Below are 25,282 nucleotides of genomic sequence, written 5' to 3' on the forward strand. Positions count from 1 at the left end.
TCTTCTCCTTTTCTCTTTTTAATAAATATAGTTTATCCAAATCTTTGGGTGAATCTTTAATTATTTCCCGAGTAAATAAAGTGCCAATGACCCCCTAAGATTTATTTATGTGTTTTAAAGGTTTACAGAGAGAGAGGGAGAGACATCTGCTGTTTCACTCTCTAAGCAGCCACAACACCCAGAGTAGAGGCAGGTCCAAACCAGGAGCTTCATCTGGGACTCTGACATGAGTGGCAGGGGCCCATGCACTTGGCCCATCTTCCACTGCCTTTTCCAAGCCATTAGCAGAGAGCTGGATCTGAAGTAGAGCAGCCTGGACATGAACTGGCACCCATATGGTATGCCAGTATTATAGACAGTGATTTTACCTGCTGTGCCACAATGCTAGCCCCCACCTCATGCTACCTTTTCTGTGGTGTTATTTCATTTACTAGGCATGACAGTCTTCTGATGTACATTGACTATCATCTCTGTTTTGTAAATAAAGACATGGAAGTATTTCTAGAATAATTAATTTTCCCAATTTTACATGCATGGTAAATAAGAGTGATAGATAAAACCATCTAGTATATGAACATTGGATCACTCATTTAAAATTTTGATTGAAAAAATAGAATCAAGAAAGAGTTTTGTGTTTGTGATATATTTAAATGTTATAGGCGTAGCATCACTTTTATATTATCTCTTCTTTTTAGTACTCAAGGTGGAAAGGTCAGTGTTAACCTAAATAAATGAGGGTAGACTACTATGGACTAAATTGTTTACCCACAAATGTCCATGTCGAACACCTCACCTCTTTGTCCTTCCCTGCCATGTAAAGTAACAGTGGGGAGACGTTTGTCTACAAGACAAAAAAGGGGGTTAGATCAGAAATACTTGCTGATCTTGGGCTTATAGTATACTTCACTGTAAATAAAGTAAACCTCTTTTCTTTACGCATTACCTGGCTCCAGGTGCTTTCTATATGAATAGAAAATGGCGTGAAAACTATTATTATAATATTATATTCCAGTTTGGGGAGATTATACCATTTGTAGAAACTGTATCAAAGATTTTTGATTTCCTCAATTTCATGTGGATTTATAATAATCTCATATTATTTTTGAAAAAAATTAACAGTTGGGTCATTTTAGAAATTAGTGTGGCAGATCATCAGTTATGGCATGAGCCTTAGAACCATGACATCATAATAGGAAGTTGTCCTCACTGCTACAGAATCCTTGATGTTTCTGGGTTTTTCTACAGTGCTCTGCCAAGAGCTAGACACTATCAATTTTCTGTGCCAAGGATTCAAGAAAAAGCTCTTCACATCAACCAAAAGTGGTCTAATCTTTTGGAAAGTCATCTAAACATACACAATATAAGGTAATCTTTTCATATACTGTTTTAGATCATCCAATTGCACTGGTAGTCTCAGGAAGTGTTCTAACTCATGTCCCCTAAAACATAGAACTAGTTCATGATTTCAAAAAGCTACTCATGTTCCTAAGAATTTGTGTTGCTGAACTTGAGATAACATACTTTGCATTCTCAGATGAGGTTCCTTACTCAGTGAAAAAAAGTTTCTGTAAGCCTCTGAAAATAGCTGCTCTATTTATGAAAAAGTTTTATATTTTCTTTGGTCTATTTGGTTTTATGTAGTGTGATTACAGAGCTCTATTGGAACATGGTCACAGCCCAACAAAATTATAACAAAGCATGGGCTTGGTTTTAGAAATTTTTTACATGTTTCCAGAATTTGATGCTCTTTAGCACTTTGGTTCACAAAATTTTAATAGTAAAAATGGAATCAATTTATCATAACGTGCAGTTATGTACAGTTTTATAACATAACACCAAGTTTTAATTCTCATAAATTGTGTAGGTAAGGTATTTTGTATATCACATCACTAATGTAAAAAGAGTGTTCAAAGTTCCTTCAAGAATAATCCTTGTGGCTCTTGTATCCACCCTGTGGGCACTTGATCCTGCCCTCTGCACTTTTGGTACTTACGTTTGCATGAGTAGTACAATGTTTATGTGTTTTATTTCATTTTATCAGTGCATCTTCTGGTTGTGGGATTTGGGGGTATGATAGCCTTATTTCATTTTTCATGCTTTCTGTCCCTCTCAGTTCAAGCTGGCAGTGTTTATGCTGATACAAAGAACTTCTTGGTTTTCCAAAGGGTGTTATGGGTATCACTTCATTAGTTAGAAGTCATCTCTACAAGTCTTTAGAAGGCAGAGCCCTCTGAATTTCTGCTTCATGCCTAAGATGGCTGAGAGACAATGCCTTCAGCTTTTTTTTTTTAACTTTTATTTAATGAATATAAATTTCCAAAGTACAGAATATGGATTACAATGGCTTCCCCCCCATAACGTCCCTCCAACCCGTAACCCTCCCCTTATCCACTCCCTCTCCCCTTCCATTCACATCAAGATTCATTTTCGATTCTCTTTATATACAGAAGATCAGTTTAGCATACATTAAGTAAAGATTTCAACAGTTTGCTCCCGCAAAGAAACATAAAGTGAAAAATACTGTTTAAGTACTAGTTATAGCATTAAATCTCAATGTACAGCACACTAAGGACAAAGATCCTACATGAGGAGGAAGTGACTCCTGTTGTTGACTTAACAAATTGACACTCTTGGGCCGGCGCCGCGGCTCACTAGGCTAATCCTCCGCCTAGCGGCGCCGGCACACAGGGTTCTAGTCCCGGTCAGGGCGCCGGATTCTGTCCCGGTTGGCCCTCTTCCAGGCCAGCCCTCTGCTGTGGCCCGGGAGTGCAGTGGAGGATGGCCCAGGTGCTTGGGCCCTGCACCCCATGGGAGACCAGGAAAAGCACCTGGCTCCTAAAAAAAAAAAAAAAAAAACAAATTGACACTCTTGTTTATGGCCTCAGTAATCACCCTAGGCTCTTGTCATGAGCTGCCAAGGCTATGGAAGCCCCCTGAGTTCACTGACTCTGATCATATTTAGACAAGGCCATGGTCAAAGTGGACAATGCCTTCAGCTTTTTAGAGTTCCTCTGGTTGGCTTGAGGGAATCTGCAAGCCACACCTTCCATCCTTTCAAAGCATATTTATTGACTGAACCTTCTCATCTCTTTAGCTTTATGACTCTTTAGTAACTATATGGCAACCACAAACTCAATTTTTTTCTTTGTGCCACATTTTCTGAAGCATCCTCTTCACATCTTGACATTTTTATATCTAGATAGCCTGAGAATTCCCCAAATCATAATATTCTGGTTGTATTTTTAGTAATATTCACTCACTGTGTCTTTCTCTTCTCATTTTTCCATGGACAGCAAGAGAGAAAGAGGCTGCTTTTTGAATACTTTACTTAGGAATCTCTACTTCTTGTTTCCAACTTCAACATAGAAAAAGCCTATTCTCCACATCACTACAGGACAGAATTCTATGCACATTTTTTTTCTAGCAAGTATATCCTTTTGTCCAGTTTTTAAGATAATTTTTCTTGTTTGTTCCAGAAGTTGGTGGTGACCTTGAAATTCATAAGGGAATCTGAGTTTTTCTCTTTAGTGCTTCTCAGTACCCTCTAAGCCCTCACTAGGAAAATGTTTAATTAAGTCCATAACTCTCTAACAGGGTATTCAGTAAAATCTATTCTTTTTCTCTCTTGTGTTCCTCAAAGTCATGTTTTATGAGGCTACACCAATTACCAAAAAACTGGTGGCTTAAAATCACAGTCCCATAGGTTATATGTTTAAGCAGCCTTCTCTGGGTTTTTTGCTTAGAATCCCCTAAGCCTGGACAAGGTGTTGGAAGTCTGTATGCTTACTGAAGACTCTAGGCTGCCATCTACTTCTGAGCCTTCAGATCTTTGGTAGAATTCAGCTGGTTGAGGTTGAAGTACTAGGTTTTTCTCTTCCCTATGGCTATCACTTGGGAAACAGTACTTGCTTCTAGGATCTGGCTGTATTCCCTTTCTGTTCCAACTCCCTACCTGACCCAGAAGACTTTTCTGATTTTGAGTCCCATATGAAAAGTTGTGCTTACTAGGATAATCTCCCTATGCCAAAATTTCTAATGTTAATTAGATCTTCATAGTCTCTTGCAATATGGCACATCCATAGATTTTGGGAATTAGAGTGTGAGGATCTTTGGTGGGAGAATTTTTCCTGTCACAGCCCTCTGAATAAGAGCTTCTCCCATCCTCCTACCTTGTATTTTCTACGTCACCAATGACTTCATATTACTAAATCTAATGGTCAATTTTCTGTAACCATCTGCCTCACCCTTCTATACACCATTTGTTATGGCTAACTGCTTCTTTCTTACTATGCTGTCACTCTTCAAACTTTTATTCTTCCCTTTTCTGACACATCTCTGAGCTGTTCTTTTCTCTACCTCCAGGAGCTAGCTCACCCTAAGACCCATCCTTGAATGTGTTCACCATCCAATGCCCTGGTTGTCCTCTTCTCTTAATATGTTTAAAAAGTAAAATGCCACTAAGTTGATAGTTGTAGATCCCCATTTGGAGGAGTGAGACTCTAATTTTTAGCATTGTGTCACTCCTTACAGTTACATGTAACTCTATACTGTGTTTAACCAGTAACCAGCTGTTCTGTGTTCTTTGTTGTATAGCTGAGACAACTCTTCCCCCGAAATGGAACCCAAAGCTAAGACCACCACATCACTGCATGGTGCCAATCATATCATGTTGTTTAAGGCCTTGTGAAACTCAAAAAATACAGTAGGTGGAAGCAGCAATTATTCCTTGTGCAGCATTGGGTTGCTTATGTCCAATTCCATGAATATATATACTTCCTGTTCTCATGTTAAGAATAAGACATACTTATCACAGCAAGCTGCCTTTTCATGAACTCTTATGGTAAGGAAATCGTGTTCTTTATTTTCATTTTGCAGATATTTTCATTAATTACTTATTTCACAAGTATTTTCAAGTTTCCGGATTGATAATGAGACAGACAGGATCCCTCTATAAGAGAGGCAATTGCATGTTATTATTCATACTTTAGATAAGAACACAGATAGATACCAAGTGGAGAAGAATAAGTCAAGGTTTTAGAGAAGCATCACATTAGAGCCTCTTTGAGATGATAACATGTATGTTTTACCCAGACTGGATGCCCTAAATTCCAAGCTGAACAAACAGGAAAGCTAGGGTTGGTGCAACGTGGCCCTTTGGCAGGAAGGCTTTAGGGAAGGCTGATGTTACTGGAACTTACTGCATGGGAGCGTGATGACACATATGAGACTGAAGAAGTGCTCAAGGATCTGGTCTTATGATGCTCAAAAACCCTAGTGAACATTTGAAATATTATAGTGAAGGGTTGTACAATAAGGGAGTGTCTATACCATTCCAATACTTCTACTATACTATTTTGTCTGCTGGCAGATAATGAGTTGGAGAGCAGGCAGCAGTCAAGCAGGGAGACCAGGTAGGGACAGATTTTCCCTGAATAGTTTCAACACTGTTTGGGACGCATTATTTCCACATCAGCATTCCTGGGTTTGAGTCTGGCTCTGCACCACATTCCAGCTCCCTGTTAATGCACACCTTGGGAGGCTATGATGATGGTTCAAGTTGTTGAGTATTTATCACCTCTGTGGGAGACCTACATTGAATTTCCATCTCCTACCTCAGCCATTTGGAGAATTTGGGGAATGAAACAGTATATGTGAATACTGTGTTGTCTCTGTCAGTGTCCATGTATGTGTCTGCCTCTGACTCTCAAATAAATAAAACCTGAAACAAAAAATTAAAATTAGAAGTCTATTTTCCAATTAGCCATGTAGTTTTACATTTGCTGTCTAAAAAAAAGATTATGTGATAGTTGGATTATGTTTTTTTTAAAATTTTCAAATACACAAAATAGTACAAAAACATGTAACAAAAGATCACTTTGCATCACAAGGCATTCTTCCATTATTTTTATATTCTAATGCCTTAGGCTCTCAACCCATATTATCCTTCAGGTGTGTTTCTTGCAAAATTGTTCTAATTTCACCAGTGCCACTGAAGAGTTGCAGTTATCACTACCTAGTGAATCAGTGGACTAGTATGGACCTTTCCACATGAGGGCACTGGATCTCTTTTTTAACTCTAGCACAGTAGTTCTGAATCATAGAGTACCGGAATGCTATTCCTAAGTTCTTTAGCATCTTCCACATGGCTTATCACTCTTTCAATCTACAAGTTCACCTGGGCATCCAATTTGCAAATTAAAGAGACATGTCAGAGGTCTAAATTGAGTTGGTCAGCACCTATAAGACAATAAGATCCTTGTAGATATTGTTGATCCTCTTCTGTCTGAGCCAATAAAGGATTTTACTTATCATTAAAGCATGAAACCCCCTGGCTTCAGCTATAGTGTGGTTTGTTTGTTTTTCTAAGCTGGATTTGACCTGTAGACTACAGTACTTTAGTTTTTGGTAGGATCCATAGGAAAATTATCTAAACCAAATCTTAAGAGAAATTTTAAATAAATTATGCCTTGGAAAATAGTACAAAATTATCATTCAATGCATTTTAAATGCCTCTAATACAAGGTTATGTATGTTTAGTCTGTTTCAAGAAGAAAATTTTATGAATAAACCAGGCACTTTTTTAAGATTTATTTATTTATTTATTTGACAGGTAGAGTTACAGACAGTGAGAGAGACAGAGAAAGGTCTTCCATCCGATGGTTCACCCCCCAAATAGCCGCAACGGCCGAAGCTATGCCATTCTGAAGCCAGGAGCCAGGTGCCTCCTCCTGGTCTCCCACGAGGGCATGCACTTTTTAATATGGATTCAGCCCCTTAAATACTTTTGAATTAAGTAGGATTTAGGAAACAAATAAATGACTGGTTATCAAAAAGTTGCATCTTTATAATATAGACTGTAGTTCATAGCACATAGTCAAAATCCAGAAAGAGACCACTCAGTCTGTGGCTTTTGGCTTCCTTTGACCATATGTGTTCAGAGACCCCTGGGAAAATTGGGCTCAGGAGACTCCTTGTAAAATCCCATCTTACCCTTCTCTGCACTATGCAATGAGGCATAGATGTGAATGTGATGAGCTTAGTCCTTATGCATATAGAACAGGAATCTACTCAGGAGAATATCTGCTCCATTATATTTCAGAAACAAACTAATAGATGACATGATTGATTTTCTTTATATGCATAAGAATAAACTTAAGATCAAATGTGTAATAACATTGAGAAACTTGTGGATGACTGATTATATAGTGGACAAAGTCAAGGAGAGGAATAACACCAGTGCCAAGAGGTCCATTTTTTTTAAAAAAAAAATTTATTTATTTCTTTTTAAAAAAGAATTATTTTATTTATTTCAAAGACAGAGTTACAGAGAGAGAGAGGTCTTCCATTATGCTGGTTCACTCCCCAAATGACTGCAATGGCCAGAGCTGAGCTGATCTGAAGCTAGGAGCCAGGAGCTTCTTCCAAGGGCCCAAGGTCTTGGGCCATCTTCTACTGCTTTTCCAGGCCATAGCAGAGAGTTCGATCAGAAGAGGAGCAGCTGGGACTCCAACCGGTGCCCATACAGGATGACAGTGCTGCAGGTTGAGGCTTTGACCCACTGCACCACTGCGCTGGCCCCAAGAGGTCCCTTTCTTTAGGCAGGCCTATGGTGAAATTCATGGCCACTTTCCAGTAAGCACTACAGCTCTGTCTTCTATTTACATGTATTAAATATGGAAGGACATAGTCAATTTGCATTATGTATGAAAAAGTGAAAAATATGACTAAGTTTTCTTCCAAACTTTTCTGGAATAAGAAAGCCTTGAATCTGATCATGTGATAAACCAATGGCTCATATTTGGCTTCCAACATGCCTTGTACAAGTACGCCTTGTATTTTCTGTCACAAGAGGTTTTCTGTTCCAATCCACATGGAAGGCTAGTCTTCACTTCCTACATGTATTAAAGTGGATATATGAGTGTGGGAATTTATTTCATTTGATTTCTGAACCTACTTATTGTGGTAAAAATTGAAAGCATTGGTCCTAGAATAACAGGCAAAATGTGTGTCCTCATTTTAACATTTTAATATTGACTCATCATCAGATTTTGTCAGGTTTGACTAGTTTGCTAAAGTGTATACAGGGTTAGGTTCAAATCCTGAAAATATGCATCATTAGCTCCTTCAAAGTTGTCCCATGTCTTGGTTTTATGACATTTACCTCATTGCTTAGGATAAATCATAAAGAAAATCCAACTCATTAGCAAGTGGATGACTCCATTGTCTAGAACTATTGATACCAAATCAAACTTTTGTTTTTTACTTCAACAGAGAAAATGGAGCAGTCTGTGGAATCCAAGCTTGCAGAAGTCACCTTAGTTGACTAGAAGTCCCAATTATGGAAGGATGGAACCCTGTATCTATTATGGGCACAGCTACCTCATTTTATTCTTTTTTCTGAGATTTTCAGCATTAGTTATCTACATATTTTTTATTTTTTATTTTTGACAAGCAGGGTTACACAAGGAGAGAGAGACAGTGAGAAAGGTCTTCCTTTTCCATTGGTTCACCCCCCCGCAATGGCCACTACCACTGGCGCACTGCGCCGATCCGAAGCCAGAGGCCAGGTGCTTCCTCCTGGTCTCCCATGCAGGTGCAGGGCTCAAGCACTTGGGCCATCCTCCACTGCCTTCCTGGGCAGAATTAGAAAAAGCAATCCTAAAAAATGTCATTGGTTTTTTGATAGGGATTGCATTGAATCTATAGATTGTTTTAGATAATATAGACATTTTAATGATATTGATTCTTCTGATCCACGAGCAAGGAATATCTTTCCATTTTTAGTGTCTTTGATGATTTCTCTCATTAATGTTTGATGATCTTCATTGTAGAGATATTTCACTTATTTGGCTAAATTTATTTCTAAATGTTTGATTGTTTTGTGGCTACTGTGAGTGGGATTTCTTTCTTGATTTCTCTTTTTCTGAGCTCATCATTTGCATACCAAAAGTCACTGATTTTGTATGTTTATTTTGAAACCTGAAACTTTATTTACTGAATTGATTTATCAAGTCTAACATCTTTTTCATCAAGTGTTTAGGATATTCCATGTACAACACCATGTCATCTGCAAACACAGACAATTTCATTTACTCTTTCCCAATGTTAATAATGCCCTTTATCTCTTCTCCTCCCTAATTGCTCTTGCTAAAATTTAGAGTAATATAGTGAATAAGAGTGATGAAAGTGGACAATCTTGACTTGTTCCATAATGGAGGAGAAATGCTTTCAGGTTTTCACCATTCAGTATGATATTGGCTATTTTGTGATTTATAACATTTATAATTTATGATGTTTATTGATCTGTGAATGTTGAACCACCCTTGCATTCTGGGAAAAATCCCATTTTATCATGATATTTGATCATTTTAATGTGGTTTGAATTCAGTTTGCTAGTATTTTGTTGAGAATCTTTGCATCTATGTTCATTAAGTTTATAGGTCTGTAGTTTTCTTTATTATATCAAAGTAACCTTGGCCTCATAAAAATATTTGCAGAATTCTATCCTGTTCAATATTTTAGAATAATTTGAAGATTTTTGGAGTTATTTCCTCTTTGAATATTCTGTAGAATGCAGTAGGAAAGCCATAAGATTCCCGACTTCTTCTTGTTAGGAGATTTCGATTACTTCAGCTTCATTGCTTGTTATGTGTCTGTTTAGGTTGTCTATATCATCCTGATTTAATTCTGATAGGTTTTATGAATTCAGAGATTTATCCATTTCGTCAAGGTTTTCCAGTTTTTTAGCATATAGTTCTTCATGTTAGTTTCTTATGATCCTTTGTATTTCAGTGGTGTCACTTTTAATGTTTCCTTTCCCATCTCCTTTTTATTTATTTGAGTTTTTTTTCTCTTTCTTTCCTTGTTAGTCCAGCTAGAGGTTTACCTATATTTTTAAAATTTTTCAAAAACCAATTTTAGTTTTGTTGATTTTTTAGCTATAATTTTGGTTCCAATTTCATTCACTTCTTCTCTGATCCTTATTATTTCTCACCTCCTGTTGATTTGTGGATTGAGTTGTTCTTGTTTATCTAAGTCTTCAGGATGCGTCATTAAAGCTTTAGTTTGAGACATTTCCTTTTTTTAGGTCAGCCCTTAATGCTATAAACTTCCCTCTTAATACTGCTTTTGCTGTATTTCAATGTTTATGAATTTGTTGAGACTTGATTTGTGGCCTAATATGTGGTATATACTGTGGGGAGCAATCCGGACTGGACTGAGTTACTGGAATTAAGACTTATTCTATGCATCTGCTCTCTCACAATATGGCGCTGGGAGAGAAGTAAACAGCTTCCGCACAGCTGCCTCCAGTTCAGCTAATAAACTGTAGGACTTACTCCTGATTGGAGGAGAGCAGCGTACTCGGCGTGTGGGCAGCCGAGTTGGGATTGGCGGAGGAGGACTATAAAGGAGGAGAGAGACGGCATTCACCAGGGAACATCTAAGGGGAACATCTAGCTGAAGGAACACCCGTGCAGCCCCCAAGAAAGCTGGCCGGCGGTGTGCCGCTCCCCTGCGGAAGTGGGGAATGTGGCCAGGGGGAACTGCCCTTCCACGGAGGTGGAAGGGATAGTAGCCAACCCGGGAAGAACCAGCAGCAAACCCGGGGAGGGCCGAGCAGACGAAAGAACAGCGCAGGGTCCTGTGTCGTTCCTCCACGAAGAGGGGGAGCGACATAATGGTGCCGTGACTCGGATATGAAGCCTAGGCAGGACTCTGTGTCATTCCTCCACGAAGAGGGGGAGCGACATTATACTAGAAAATGTTCCATGTGTTGAGGACAAAAATGTTTATTGTGTAGCTGGTGAAATGTCAGCTGCATTTGCTCAATAGTATGTTTCAACATTAATATCAAATGAATGTTCATTAATACCTATTTGTTCATTGTTGCGAAGTTGCCTGTTCATTAACACCTGTTTTTCTATTCTTTAATACCTAATTGCACATTAGAACCTATGTGTTCATTAATACCTATTTTTATGTTTATTCATAGTTATTTGTCTCTTTGTTAATATGATTTGTTCATGAGCAATGATTTTTTTCTGTTCATGAATAACAATTTTATTGTTCAGTAATACCAATTTACACATTAATTCTTATTCATTATGTACATACTTGTTCATTCATACATACTTGCTCAGTAATACCTATTTGCTCTATGTGCTCATATTTAACTATTTTTTATTAATACCTTTTTGTTTACAAACACCTGTTTGAGTACTCACTAATGCCTACTTGACTGCTCATGAATACCTATTTGACTGTTCATGAACATCTACTTGACTATTCATAAATATTTATTTTACCGTTCATAAGTACCCATTTGTTCATTAATACTTATTTGTCTGTTCAATAATACCTGTTTGTTCCTCAGTTCCTGTTTGCTCATTCATATGTATCTGCTGTTGAGTAAATAACTAACTTCATTAACACTTTTTGTTCATTAATATTTATTTGAATATTCATTAATACCTATTTGTCTGTTCGTTATTATCTATGTTCAGTTCATTAATCCAAGTTCACTGCTCATTAGTACCTATTTGTTCAGTTGTACCAAGTGGTCTGTTCATTGATACCTGGTGTTCATTAATACCTATATGTTCTGTTATTAATACCTATATGTTCACTAAATTCTGTCCGTTAGTATCTATTTGTTGTTCATTAATACCTATGTGTCTTTTCACTGATACCACTTGCCTGCTTATTAATGCTCATCACTTATTCATTAATATTAATTATTTTTTCATTAACACCCATATGAATATGCATTAACACATATTTTCTGTTCATTATGCATATTCACAAATGCCTATTTGTTCATTAACACGTACATTCATTGATATTTATCTATTGTTAATTGTGCAGTAATAGTATTTGTTAATTATTAAGTATTTGTTCATTAATAATAATAATAATAAATAGTTTACAAGTAACTATTTGTTTAATAAAGTTTATTATTTAATGCTTATTTGTTAATACATACTTGGACTGCTCATGAATAATAACTAACAAACTCTTCATTAATGCATATTTGAGGGCTCATTAACACCTATTTGTCTTTTTTTATTACCTATTTTCTGTTCATTAATGCCTATTACACTGCTCATTTTTTACATGTTCATTAAGGGACAAATACCATATATTCTCCATGATCGATGACAACTAACCAAGCACCAAAAAGGAAACCTGTTGAAGTGAAATGGACACTATGAGAAACAGTGACTTGATCAACCCTTGTCCCGACTGTTGATGTACAATTTAATACCTATTTTTCCATTAACACATATTTGTTCTTAATAACTTTGTTCATTAATATCAAATTAACTGTTCAGGAATACCTGTTTGTTTGTTCTCTAATTCATTAATATAAATTGACTGTTCAGGATTACCTGTTTGTTCTCTAATTCCTACTGTCTGTTCATTAATGCAAGTTTTTGAAAGTTTCTTATTTATTTGTTCGATTATATAAATTTGTTCATTGATACCTGCTTATTCATTAATAACATTTTGAATGTTCAATCATATATATGTGTTCATTAATACCTATGTATCACTAAAACTTGTTTGTTCATAAATATCTATATATACATAAATATTTCTTCATTAATATCTATTCTAGTGTTCATTAATCCATATTTAACTGTTCATTAGTAACTGTGTATCTGAAAAACTGACTTCATTACTGTCTATTTATTAATACCTATTTGCACACTAATAATTAATTATTTGTTCATAATATCTGTTTGACTTTATTAATACCTTAATAACTTTTCAAATGCTTATTAATACTTATTTTCTATTATTAAAAACTTTTTAATGTGTTTAATACTTATTCGTTGATACGCTAATACATATTAGTCTACTAATTATGTATATTTGAATATTAATGATGATCTATTTATCTTTTGTTTAGTAGCTATTTGCTCATTAGTAACTATTTGCTAGTGAATACCACGTTGACTATTTATGAGTAAGTATTTGACTATTAACTATTAACACTTATTTGTTCATAAACGCCTATTTGTTCATTAATACCTTTTTGTCTTTCCATTAATAATAACTTTCACTATTTGATTGTACTTTAATACATATCTGTTCACTAATAGTTTTTGTTCACTAATATTTAGCTATCTGTCCATTAATATCTATCTTACTGCTCTGGAATACCTATTTTTCTGTTCACTAATATGTTTTTTAAATGTCCATTAAAATATACTGAGTGTTCATTAATACTTATTTTTCCATTCATGAATATTTGTTCATTAACAACTGTTGATGGTTGATAAATATCTCTTCATTACTTATTAGATTGCTCCTTAACACTTATTTGCCTGATCGTTATTGCCTTTTTGTTCATTAATACTATTTCTCTGTTCATTAAAAGGTATTTCTTAATTAATATCTGTTTGTTCACTAATTAGTTTGTTCATCAATGTGTATTCAATGCTTCAGTAATACCTATTTGTTTGCTCACTAATATCTATTTGACTGTTTTATATAAACAGTTTTATATAAACAGATAACTATAAATAGTTATCTGTGTGCTAAAAGGTATTTGTGTATTAACACTCATTTGTTAATTTATACCTGTTTGTTCATTAGTACATATTACCTGTTCAATAATACCTATTTTAATGTTCATTAATACCTATTTGTTCATTAATATTGATGGTAATGAGTACTTTTATGTTCATCATTATTTATTGGGCTGTTCATTAATACCTATTTGACTGTTCATGAATAACTATTTGTCTGTTAATTTAATGCCAGTTTGATTGTTCTTGATTGTGCACTAATGTTGCTTGATGTTTCATGAATATGTGCTCCTAAACACCTATTTTATAAAATGCCTATTTTATATTTATAGATAAAATGTTTAAAGTGCAATTGTTGATACAACTGAAAAACTGGAACTATAATTATATATAATTATATTATATAATTATCCTACAAAAATCTAATTTGTTTCATTGAGCAAGACTGTACCAGATTTTTATTAGTTCAACAACTACTTTCAATATTCTGGACTTCTTAGATAACTATATATACTTAGTAATAATCTATTGTGATACAGAATATGTATGTAAAATGCATGATAACACAACTTTTTTTCTCAAAAAAGAACCTTAGAATGATTATACAATGACATTTTCAATGTCCTGTAATTTGATGAAGAAAATACAATATTACCCTTGTTTATAGCTTTCAAACTATCCTTCTGTGACATTCTGTGTTCTATTCTGTTGCTTATGTCTTTTCTTGATGAAATTAAATTAACTTCACAACTTACTGTCTTTGTTAATTATTTTATTTGCTAATGATTAGTGCTTTGTTGGAGGCACAGTGCACAGTTAGGTATTCCTTCTGATCTCACGTGGGTTGTTCAAGGAACTGCAGTCAACTGACACTGGCACTGGAGATGCTTATTTGTCTTTCAATTTATGCGGGATCATTCTTGGTCTCCATGTCTTCAACAGGTAATCCCTGCCTTCTGTATATGAAGAAGGAAGAGTTTCCTTCAAAGCATGTGAACACTATTCAAACCTGTACTTGTTTCACATTTGCTAATGACCCATTCGTCAAAGTATACAGGTACATGGTCAAACTCAGATTCAGTGGAGGATGGGGCTACACAGGAGCCATGAAGTGTACTATAATGTTCTAAGACAAGGGGGGAATTATATTTACTGGAGGTTGTTACTGTAGTTTCTCAAAAAAATTGAAACACAAGGCAGTATGACCACCACACATCCTTTTATTCATTATCCCTAACACTGCATTTTCTGAGAGGCTGTAAGTGAATTTGGGTCTCCAACATGGGAGACAGGGTCCCAAGTGCTTGAACCCTCATCTACTCTCTCCAAGGCTGCACATTAACAGCTGCATTGGAAATGGGCTAAGTGAGAGCTGATCTGTGTACTATGATGTGGGACATAGGCACCCCATGCTAAGACTAAACTGCTGTGACAAGTGGCCAATTCAGCTCTGCATTCTTTAACAGTTGCTAACGGTTATTCCAAGAGTACTGAGAAATACATCTATAATAATAACAAGGCTTCTGCCTTGGGTAATTTTGGCTTCCACCACAGACAGCTAGGGCACTGCCTCAGGAGAAGTTACAACAGAAATATGAGGAAGAGATAAACCTGTATTTAAGCCCTTGTCTTTACTGTTGAGTAACAGTGTTTTATTCCTCATACTGTTTATTGAACTATTTACTAGTAGGGTTGAACTTATGAGTATAAAGTAAACTGAAAATAGATCTTCACAAACATTAAAAGTGAGAATAGGAGAGAGAAGAGGAAGAAGGGTGGGGGCATCAGTGAGAGGAAAGGTAGGGTTGATAGAATAACTGTGTTCATAAATCTATATATATATGAAATGCATGACATTTGTACACCTTAAATAAAATTGTAAAATGAATTTTAAAAATGAAGTCTCCTAGAAAAACAGAAACTGTGGCATAAGGATTTAGGTGAAAATAACATGTCATAATTGATCATAATGATAGGATTAAGAGTCAAAGGGATCACATAAACAAGACTAGTGTGAGCTAATACTAATTGATACAATTAAAAAGGAGAATGATCCAACATGGGAAGCAGGATACACAGCAGACTCATAGAATGGCAGATGTCCTAAACAGCACTCTGGCCTCAGAATCAGCCCTTAAAGCATGCGGATCCAGCTGAAAAGCCCATGAGAGTATTTCAGGCATGGAAAGCCAAGACACTTTGGGGAAAAAAAAAAAAAAAAGACCTACATGAAAGATCTCTGCGAGTGAGATCCCAGCAGTAGAAAGAACGGGCCATCAAAGAAGGAGGTACCTTTCTCTGAAGGGAGGAGAGAATTTCCACTTTGACTATGACCTTGCTTAAATAAGATTGGAGTTGGCAAACTCAAAAGGCTTCCATAGCCTTGGCAACTCATGACAAGAGCCTACAATGATTACTGACACCATAAACAAGAGTGTCAATTGTTAAATCAACAACAGGAGTCACTGTGCACTTACTCCCCATGTAGGATCTCTGTCCTTAATGTGTTGTACTATGTGAATTAACGGTATAACTAGTACTCAAACAGTACTTTATACTTTGTGTTTCTGTGTGGGTGCAAACTGTTGAAATCTTTACTTAGTATATGCTAAATTGATCTTCTGTATATAAAGATAATTGAAAATGAATGTTGATGTGAATGGGATGGGAGAGGGAACGGGAGATGGGAGGGTTACGGGTGGGAGGGAAGTTATTGGCAGGGGGAAGCCACTGTAATCCAAAAGCTGTACTTCGGAAATTTATATTTATTAAATAAAAGTTTAAAAAATTTAAAATACATTAAAAAAATAACAAACAAACAAACAAAAAAGAAAATAACATGTTAAAATGCATATCAGGTGGCCTGCGCTGTGGTGCCGTCATTCCATACGGGTGCCAGTTCGAGTCCCAGCTGTTCCACTTCTGATCCAGCTCTCTGCTATGGCCTGGGAAAGCACCCATCGGGGAGACTGGAAGATGTTCCTGGCTCCTGGCTTTGGATTCGTGCATCTCCAGCCATTGGGGCCAGTTGGGGAGTGAACCAGTGGATAGAAGACCTCTCTCTCTCTCTGCCTCTTCTCTCTGTATGTAACTCTGACTTTCAAATAACTGAATAAATCTTTGAAAAATGTGTATCCAAAAAAAAAAAAAGAAAAAGAAAAATGTGTATCCATTTGGGTTATCAGACATTAAGTCCTAGTTACTGGTGGAATCCAAAAGGAAGCAAAAAAGCTTCCGAGGAGAAATTCTAAACAAAGGGAGTGAGGCACATGGAGCCCTGCACATTCCCCTGAAGTTTCTTGTCCCTCAAGCATAGAACAGGTCAGGAGAATTGTTCCCATCAGCCCAAGAATGAAATGAAGGCAATAAATCAGTTGGGTTTGAGTGAGCTATGTCTGCACGGCAGCTGTTTAGATCAAGTCCCCAGTACCAGAGGGCAAGCAGAGCATCTTCGTAACCGCTGGCCCTGTGAGATGATCATGGCAGTGCCCTGTGACTGACACCTCCTCTAATGCCCTAACTCCTAAGCACCCTAGCCCTCTAGAACAGACACACTTGTGCAAGTGAACAAATACTGCATTTCTACCATCTGGGATTAGAGGATCAAATTAGAAATTAGGTGTGTGAATTCAAAATCAAGGACAGTATACTTCTTACATTTTTCAGTTTCTTCATGAACTTAGCCTGTTTTCTGTCGGACCATTTTGGAAGGAAACTACATGTGGAAGAATTAAAGCATTGGTTCCATATAAGCTATCCTAGTGAAGTGTCTTCGTGTACTCCCAGGTCAATGTCCCCTACACTATGCTGTCTACATCTCTTCCAGTGTTGGGAAGGATGCTGAACGTTTATGTAGATCATTTGTCATTAAGTAGCTGATTCACAAAAGCTCAAAATTACCTCAGTAAAAAATTAGAATCTACTCTTACTGTTCAGTAGAAATATGAGATGTGAAATAATGTTTTAACCTGAGAAAAAGAAAAGCATTAGCCAAATCCATATCCCACCATTTTCATAGGATCAATTGTCCTGGGGTCCTCCGTTACTATCCTAATTTCTCTCCCCAGATACTCATGCGCTTCAGTTGCTGTAATGACATCTATTTACTTAGGAACTTGGCTTAATGTTGAGTAACTCAATCTGCTGTCCTCATCTCTAGGGCATGCTCTGAAATTCCTTAGGAGGTGAGGCCACAAACCTGAATGAGGTAGTAGTTGTAGATGTCTCTTCATGTCTCTACCATGCAGTAGGAAATAATGTGAGAGACAAGAAAACTTTTCTTTTTAGCTCCTAAAATACTGAACCACCGTATTTTCAAAGCAATGTGGAAACCTGGCAATAATTGTGATACGTCACACTAACAAACTGAAGAATAAAAAGCAGATGATTATTTCAGCAGATGCAGAAAAAGTATTTGTTACAATGCAACATCCTTTCATGATGAAAGCCTTAAGCAATATATGTATAGAAGGAGCATTCCTCAACAGAATCAAGGCAGTTTATGACAAACCCACAGCCAGTATCTTAATGAACGGGGAAAAGTTGGAGGCATTCCTATAAGATCTAGAAACAGACAAGGATGCATCATTTGGCAATTACTATTAAATATAATTCTGTAAGTTTTAGCCAGAGTCATTAGGCAAGTAAAAGAAATCAAAGGGATACTAATCAGAAAGGAGAAAGTCAAACTACCCCTACTTGCAGATGACATGATTCTATATGTAGGGAAACCAAAAGACTCCAGTAAGACTATTGGAAATCATGAAAGAGTATGCTAAAGTGGCAGGATATAAAATTAATGCACGAAAACAATAGTGTTTGTATACACAGACAACACCACGGCTGAGAAAGAACTTTAAAGATGAATCCCATTCACAACAGCTACAAAAATAATTTAATACCTTGGAATAAATTTAACCAAGGATGTCAAAGACCTCTATGATGAAAATTACAAAACATTAAGGAGAGAAATAGAAGACACTAAAAATGGAAATATCTTCCATGTTCATGGATTGGAAGAATCAATATAATCAAAATTTCTATACTTACAAAAGCAATTTACAGATTCAATGTGATACCAATCAACATACCAATGACATTCTTCTCAGATATAGAAAAAAAATGATGCTGAAATTCACACGGAAACACAAGAAAGCACAAATAGCTAAAGAAATCTTATAAAACAAAAGCAAAGTTGGAGGCATCATAATATCAGATTTCAAGACATACCACAAAGGCAATTATAATCAAAACAGCCTGGTAATGGAAAAAAAGAAAATAATAGATATGTAGACCAATAGAAAGAAAAGAAGCTCCAGAAATCAAACCACACTTCTACAATAAAGTTATCTTTAACAAAGGAGCTAAAATCAATTTCTGGAGCATGGACAGTCTCTTCAACAAATGGTGCTGGGAAAACTGGATCTCTGCATGAAGAAGTATGAAACAAGATCCCTACCTTACACGTTAAACAAAAATACACTCAAAAAGGATCAAAGATATATCTATGAACTAATACCAATGAATTATTAGAGAACATTGTGGAAACTCTGCATGAAATTGGCATAGGCAAAGACTTCTTAGAAAAGACCCCAGAAGCACAGGCATTGGAAGCCAAAGCAAATGGGACTGCATCAAGCTGAGAAGCTTCTGCACTGCCAAAGAAACCTTCAGCAAAGTGAAGAAGCAACCAACAGAATAGGAGAAAATATGAGCAAACTATGAAACTGAAAAAGGATTAATATCCAGAATCTATAAAGAGTCATGAAACTCAAAAAACAAAATAGAACATAGACCATTTCCTTTCCACCTGAGTTTATGGCTAGATCATTGGTTATTTTCTATGAATCAGTAAAAATGAAATTGCAGGGGATAAGGGCCCCTGCTTCCACGTAGCAGATAAAGTCACTGCCTGCATTGCCAGAATCCCATATATGCGCATTTTCGCATCCAAGCTGCTCCACTTCCAATCCAGCTTTCTGCTTTGGCCTGGTAAAGCCCTGCACCCATGTGGGAGACCCAAAAGAAGCTTTTGGCTCCTGGCTTTGCATAGGCTCAGCTCCTGCCGTTGTGGCTATTTAGGGAGTGAATCCCTAAACAGTGTTTGGAAGAAGATTCTCTCTCTCTCTCTCTCTCTCTCTCTCTCTCTCTGTCTCTCTCTCGTTCTATGCCTCTGCTCCACATAACTTTTTTGAAAAAAGGCAGGAGATTTTATAGTTGTTCAGCTTTTCAATCACTGCAAGAAAAACGGGATTATATTCAGCCCAATGTGCTGAATTGTTTCTAACATCTTTGATCATAATGGGATCTTTCTAAATGGGATGCTGCCTGTTCATTTCCATCCACAAAATCTACAGCTCTTTCTGAACCACTGTGACAAAAAGCACCAAAAGAATATAATATGCAAAAACATTCCTTCCATACCCAGTTTGCTTAGAGGTTTCATCATGAAAGGGTGTTGTATTTTATCAACTGCTTTCTCTGCATCTATTGGGATAATCCTATGGTTTTTCTTCTGCAGTCTGTTAATGTGGTGTATCACATTGATTGTTTTGTGAAGATTGAACCATCTTTGCATACCAGGGATAAATCCCACTTGGTCTGGGTTGAACTCTATAATTAACACACAATTATTCTTAGGTGTTTAAATTTAACTAAAAAGCGATCCCTGTTAAATATAAGAGTGGGAATAAGAGAGGGAGGAGATGTACAATTTGGGACATGCTCAGTAGGACTTGCCCCAAATGGTGGAGTTAGAAATGTGCCAGGGGATTCCAATACAATCCCATCACGATTGCATGTACCAATTCCATCTCGCTAGTCCAAGTGATCAATTTCAGTTCACAATTGATCACACTGATAGGTCTAAGAGTCAAAGGGATCACACAAACAAGACTACTGTCTGCTAATGCTAACTGATAGAATAAAAAAGGGAGAGAACGATCCAACATGGGAAGCGGGATACACAGCAGACTCATAGAATGGCAGATGTCCTAAACAGTACTCTTGCTTCAGAATAAGCCCTTAAGGCATTCAGATCTGACTGAAGAGCCCATGAGAGTATTTTAGGCATGGAAAGCCAAGACACTCTGACAAAACAAACAACAAAAAACCTACATGAAAGATCTCTGCAAGTGAGATACCAGCAGTAGAAAGAATGGGTCATCAAAGAAGGAGGTACTTTTCTCTGAAGGGAGGAGAGAGCTTCCACTTTGACAATGACCTTGTCTAAATAAGATCGAAGTCAGCGAACTCAGGATTCCATAGCCTTGGAAACTCATGACTAGAGCCTAGGGAGATTTCTGACACCATAAACAAGAGTGTCAAATTGTTAAGTCAACAACAGGAGTCGCTATGTACTTACTCCTCACGTGAGATCTCTGTCCTTAATGTGTTGTCCAATGTGAATTAATGCTATAACTATTATTCAAACAGTATTTTACACTTTATGTTCTGTGTGGGTGCAAACTGATGAAATCTTTACTTAATATATACTAAATAGATCTTCTGTATATAAAGATCATTGAAAATGAATCTTGATGTGAATGGAAGGGGAGAGGGAGCAGGAGATGGGAGGGGTGCAGGTGGGAGGGAAGTTATGGGAGGGGAAGCCATTGTAATCCATAAATTGTACTTTGGAAATTTATATTTACTAAATAAAAGTAAAAAAAAGTGCCTAATTTTTAAATTGTGATGGATGCACATAAACTGATAACAAATATAGTACATTTGTTATCTTTAATAAAATACTATTACATTAATTTAAATATGAATTAGCAAATTCATTTTTTCATACACAGATTTTCAGATATTTTAATCCAGCTATTATTTTTATTTTAAAAAAGATCTACTATGAAGTCAATCAGGCTCTTTAAGTATATATGTAAATATTTATGAAAACCTATAACTAATGTTAATAGGACAAAATAAATATAAGAATAACAATTTCAAAGTTACATAAAAGATTTATAGTGTCAAATGTGATCAAGAAAAATATTACATGTAGAGAGAAGTAGTTCACAGAGATTTGATAGATAACGAATAATGTGAGATACTAGCATTTTTCAAAATTTGTAGATAAGCAGTAATAATTACATGAAAGTAAACTATTTTGGAAACAAAATTACAAAATTCAAGTTTACAATGTTACATTTTCAAATTCTGTACATGTTTTCCTTTCAATTTTAAATGGAATATATAATAAAAGTGATTCCAGGCAAGATGACAGATGAAATCTCAAAAATTTCTAATGTGTTTGTATGGGACCAATTTGAATATGGAGCAATAAGATATTAAAAATCACTAATTGAAAGGCAAACCCTCTGTTTCTGTGCATACATTTAGAGTTCTATTTAATGTAATGTACTGAGCTGGTAAGTGATCACTCAACTATTTTACACTTCTTCTGCTCTGAACTCTATTCATATCCTGAAGAAAAAAGAACAGCATAGAACAACATACGCAGCCACGTGTGAAACCAAGAAACAATAGTCACCAATTACCAGCATCAGAGGGAATTTCATTAAAAGACATTTGGTACCTAAAGAGAAAAGCATGAATAAAAAGGATTCAAAATGAGACAAAGTCCTTAAAAGTAGGGACCAAAATTAATTAAATCTATAGAATGTTGAACCTTTCTGCTTTTTTAATAATTTTATTTAAGGCACACAAATTTTATACATTTCCAACATATAGATTCAGGAACACAGTGGTACACCCCCCTCGACCTCTCACCTATGCTCCCACTCTTCTTCCTCCTCACTCTCCTATTCTCATTCTTAATTTTTTAAAAAGATTTATTTTACTTGAAACTCACAGTTACACACAGAGGAGAGATACACACACACACACACAGAGGTCTTTCACCTGCTGGTTCACTCCCCAGATGGCCACAATGGCTGGAGCTTCGCTGATCCAAAGCCAGGACCAGGAGCTTCTTTCTACATGGGTGCAGGGGTCCAAGGCCTTGGGCCATCTTCTACTGCTCTCATAGGCCATAGCAGAGAGCTGAGTGGGAAGTGGAGCAGCCGGGTCTCGAACTGGTGCCTATATGGGATACAGGCACTACAGGTGGCAGCTTTACCCGTTATACCACAGTGCTGGCCCCTAAATTTCCTCTCTTGAAAAATGCCTATTCAATTCCTTTATCCTTTTCTTTTTTTAACTTTTATTTAATGAATATAAATTTCCATATTTATATTCCAATTTTCATAATGTGCATTTTTTCATAAACATTTTGAAGTCTTCTTGAATGCTTGGGCTTCAAAGTTTTCACAACAAAATGAACATTTTTAATTCCAATTTTTCACAGATTTTTGAAGTACCTTCTAGAATAGTAAGTTTTCCCTACATGAATTAGATTTAGAAAAAATAATCAGAATGTGTTTTAACTAAGATCTATTTTCATGTAACTTAATACACATACAGTTAACTCTGTTAAATAAAGGGTTCAGGGTCTGGCACTGTGGCACAGCAGGTTAATGCCCTGGCCTCACGTGCCAGGCATCCCATAAGGGCGTCAGTTCGAGACCTGGCTGCTCCATTTCCTATCCAGCTCTGTGTTATGGCCTGGGAAAGCAGTACAAGATGGCCCAAGTCCTTGGGCCCCTGCACCCATGAGAGAGACCCAGAAGAAGCTCCTGGCTCCTGGCTTTGGATTGATGCAGCTCCGGCATTGCAGCCAATCGGGGAGTGAACCATCAGGTGGAACACCTCTTTCTCTCTCTGCTTCTCCTCTATCTGTGTAACTCTGACTTCCAAATCAATAAATGAATGTTTACAAAAATAAAGAGTTCAACCATTAGTATGAAAGAAAAAAAGGGTAAGTAAAATAAGATAAAATAAATGAAAAGAAAAAAAAAATACAAAAGCACAAAAAACGAACCTGTTCCTCAATAGTCAAGGCATGTGCTGTTCCATGTATTTTCTCTCAAAATGTCGATTTCATTTCTACATGTTGCCTTTTAGGTGCTCTATTAGTTATCACAGGTCAGTGAGAACATATGGTATTTGTCCCTTTGGGACTGGCTTATTGCACCAATGATGATGTTTTCCACTTCATCTGTTTTGTTGCAAATGACTGAATTTCATTTGTTTTTACTGCTATGTAGTATTCCGTGGTGCACATATCCCATAACATCTTTATCCCGTCTTCAGTTGATGGGCTTCTAGGTTGATTCCATGTCTTTGATTTGTGTATTGAGCTGCAACAACATGGAGGTACAGGTAGCTCTTTCATATGCAGATGTCATTTCCAGTGGGTGCATTTCCAGGAGTGGGATGGCTGGATCATACGGTAAGTCTGTGTTCAAGTTTCTGAGATATCTCCCTACTGTCTTCCATAGTGGCTTTACTAGCATACATTTCCACCAACAGTGGGTAAGGGTACTTTTTCCCCACATCCTCACCAGCATTTGTTGTTTGTAGATTTCTGTAGGAAAGCCAGAATGTGGTTTTAAAGCAAATATAGTCCAAATGTTAAGGTTGGATAATAGGTAACATAAGTCTATTAATCAGAAAAATATTCACTGATTACCTAAATTTAATTTTATAAAATAAATACCTAAATGGGTCAATAAAAATAGGATAGAATATTGAGAAAATTCATAAATTTTGTGTTTTCCTAACTGAATCTTGACAGAACCTACAATAGAAATCCCCTAAATTCTCTAAAGAATTCTCAGTAAACAGATTAAAATGCAAAAGAGTTATTTATTAACATGTTACATCAAGGCCTTCCTGATTTTGTGCATTTAAATTCTCTTGATTCTGGTTGTTTTCCTGTCTACAACCATCCATCTTATGCTCTATTGAAGTATTTGTAAACTGATTCAGTGTTTTTGGCTCAATGTCAATTTCATTATATCCTGACACTTGAAGCCCGTTATCATGACTCATCAATCCAGCTCCAAAACTCACCTTCTTTGACCTAGAATTTCAGATTAATTTTTAACCAAGTCATCTGACCTTCATTGATCTCAGTTCTTTGCTGGTTACATCAAACCAGGGTCATGATGATAGCAGTTTCATTTATGAATAGTAAATTTGTAACAAATAACAAATTTCCTTTTATGTCTTTTCCACACCAAAGATGTGTCAATTAAAAAAAAACCACAATTAAAATAAGAGCAGTATATGAATAAAAAATATGAATGGATCATAAGCACAAAGAAGATGGTCAGTCAGGTTAACAATTATGGGTTTCTCAACAAAATCAATGATATATGTTCCTAGAATTTGATTTGACAAAAAATAATAAATACTATGGATGAGGAACCAAATAAGAGGACATTCCCATGATGATTTCACGGATAAGTAAATAAAATGAAAACAGACAAAGAGCACATATGGGAGCAAGAGAATAGACTTCCACTAACCAAAACTGAACTAGCCAATATTGAAACCAAAAATCCAATGTAGTTATATCAATTCTTATGCATTTGAATATCAGAGAAATGGCCACCACTAGAGACGCAGATCCAAAGGGCCAACCTAAGGTCATCTTTGTCAGAAATTTTATATGCTCCAATTTTGAAGAGCTTCATTTTCAAAAGAAAGTGTGCTTCTGACTCAACTGAATTTTATCATTACTTAAGTGCCCAAAAGTAAGAAATTCTGATGCTAACAAGGGGAATTATTGAAGTATTGCTGTCTGTTGTATCTGCTTTCAATTAAGTGAAGGAAGCGTTAAGAAGTAAGGTATATGAAGAAAATACTGATAGTGAAATGACTAAAAGATTCTGTCCTGG

The 25,282-nt window shown here is 36.2% G+C and overlaps 1 long non-coding RNA gene across 3 annotated transcripts; it reads left to right on the top strand.

The window, feature by feature from the left end:
* The first annotated feature begins 1,202 nt into the window (after nucleotides 1-1,202).
* Nucleotides 1,203-21,091, top strand: LOC103350785 (uncharacterized). 3 transcript variants are annotated; one of them, XR_007909232.2, is made up of 6 exons: nucleotides 1,203-1,365; nucleotides 4,594-4,840; nucleotides 8,272-12,251; nucleotides 12,914-12,970; nucleotides 14,326-14,592; nucleotides 16,394-21,091. It is a non-coding gene; the product is annotated as an uncharacterized lncRNA (long non-coding RNA). The 3 variants fall into 3 exon arrangements; XR_007909234.2 differs by having other exon boundaries at nucleotides 14,326-14,477; XR_007909233.2 differs by having other exon boundaries at nucleotides 14,478-14,592.
* The last annotated feature ends 4,191 nt before the right edge of the window (nucleotides 21,092-25,282 follow it).

This window comes from Oryctolagus cuniculus, chromosome 8, assembly GCF_964237555.1.
Source record: "Oryctolagus cuniculus chromosome 8, mOryCun1.1, whole genome shotgun sequence".
In the NCBI taxonomy this organism is placed as follows: domain Eukaryota; kingdom Metazoa; phylum Chordata; class Mammalia; order Lagomorpha; family Leporidae; genus Oryctolagus; species Oryctolagus cuniculus.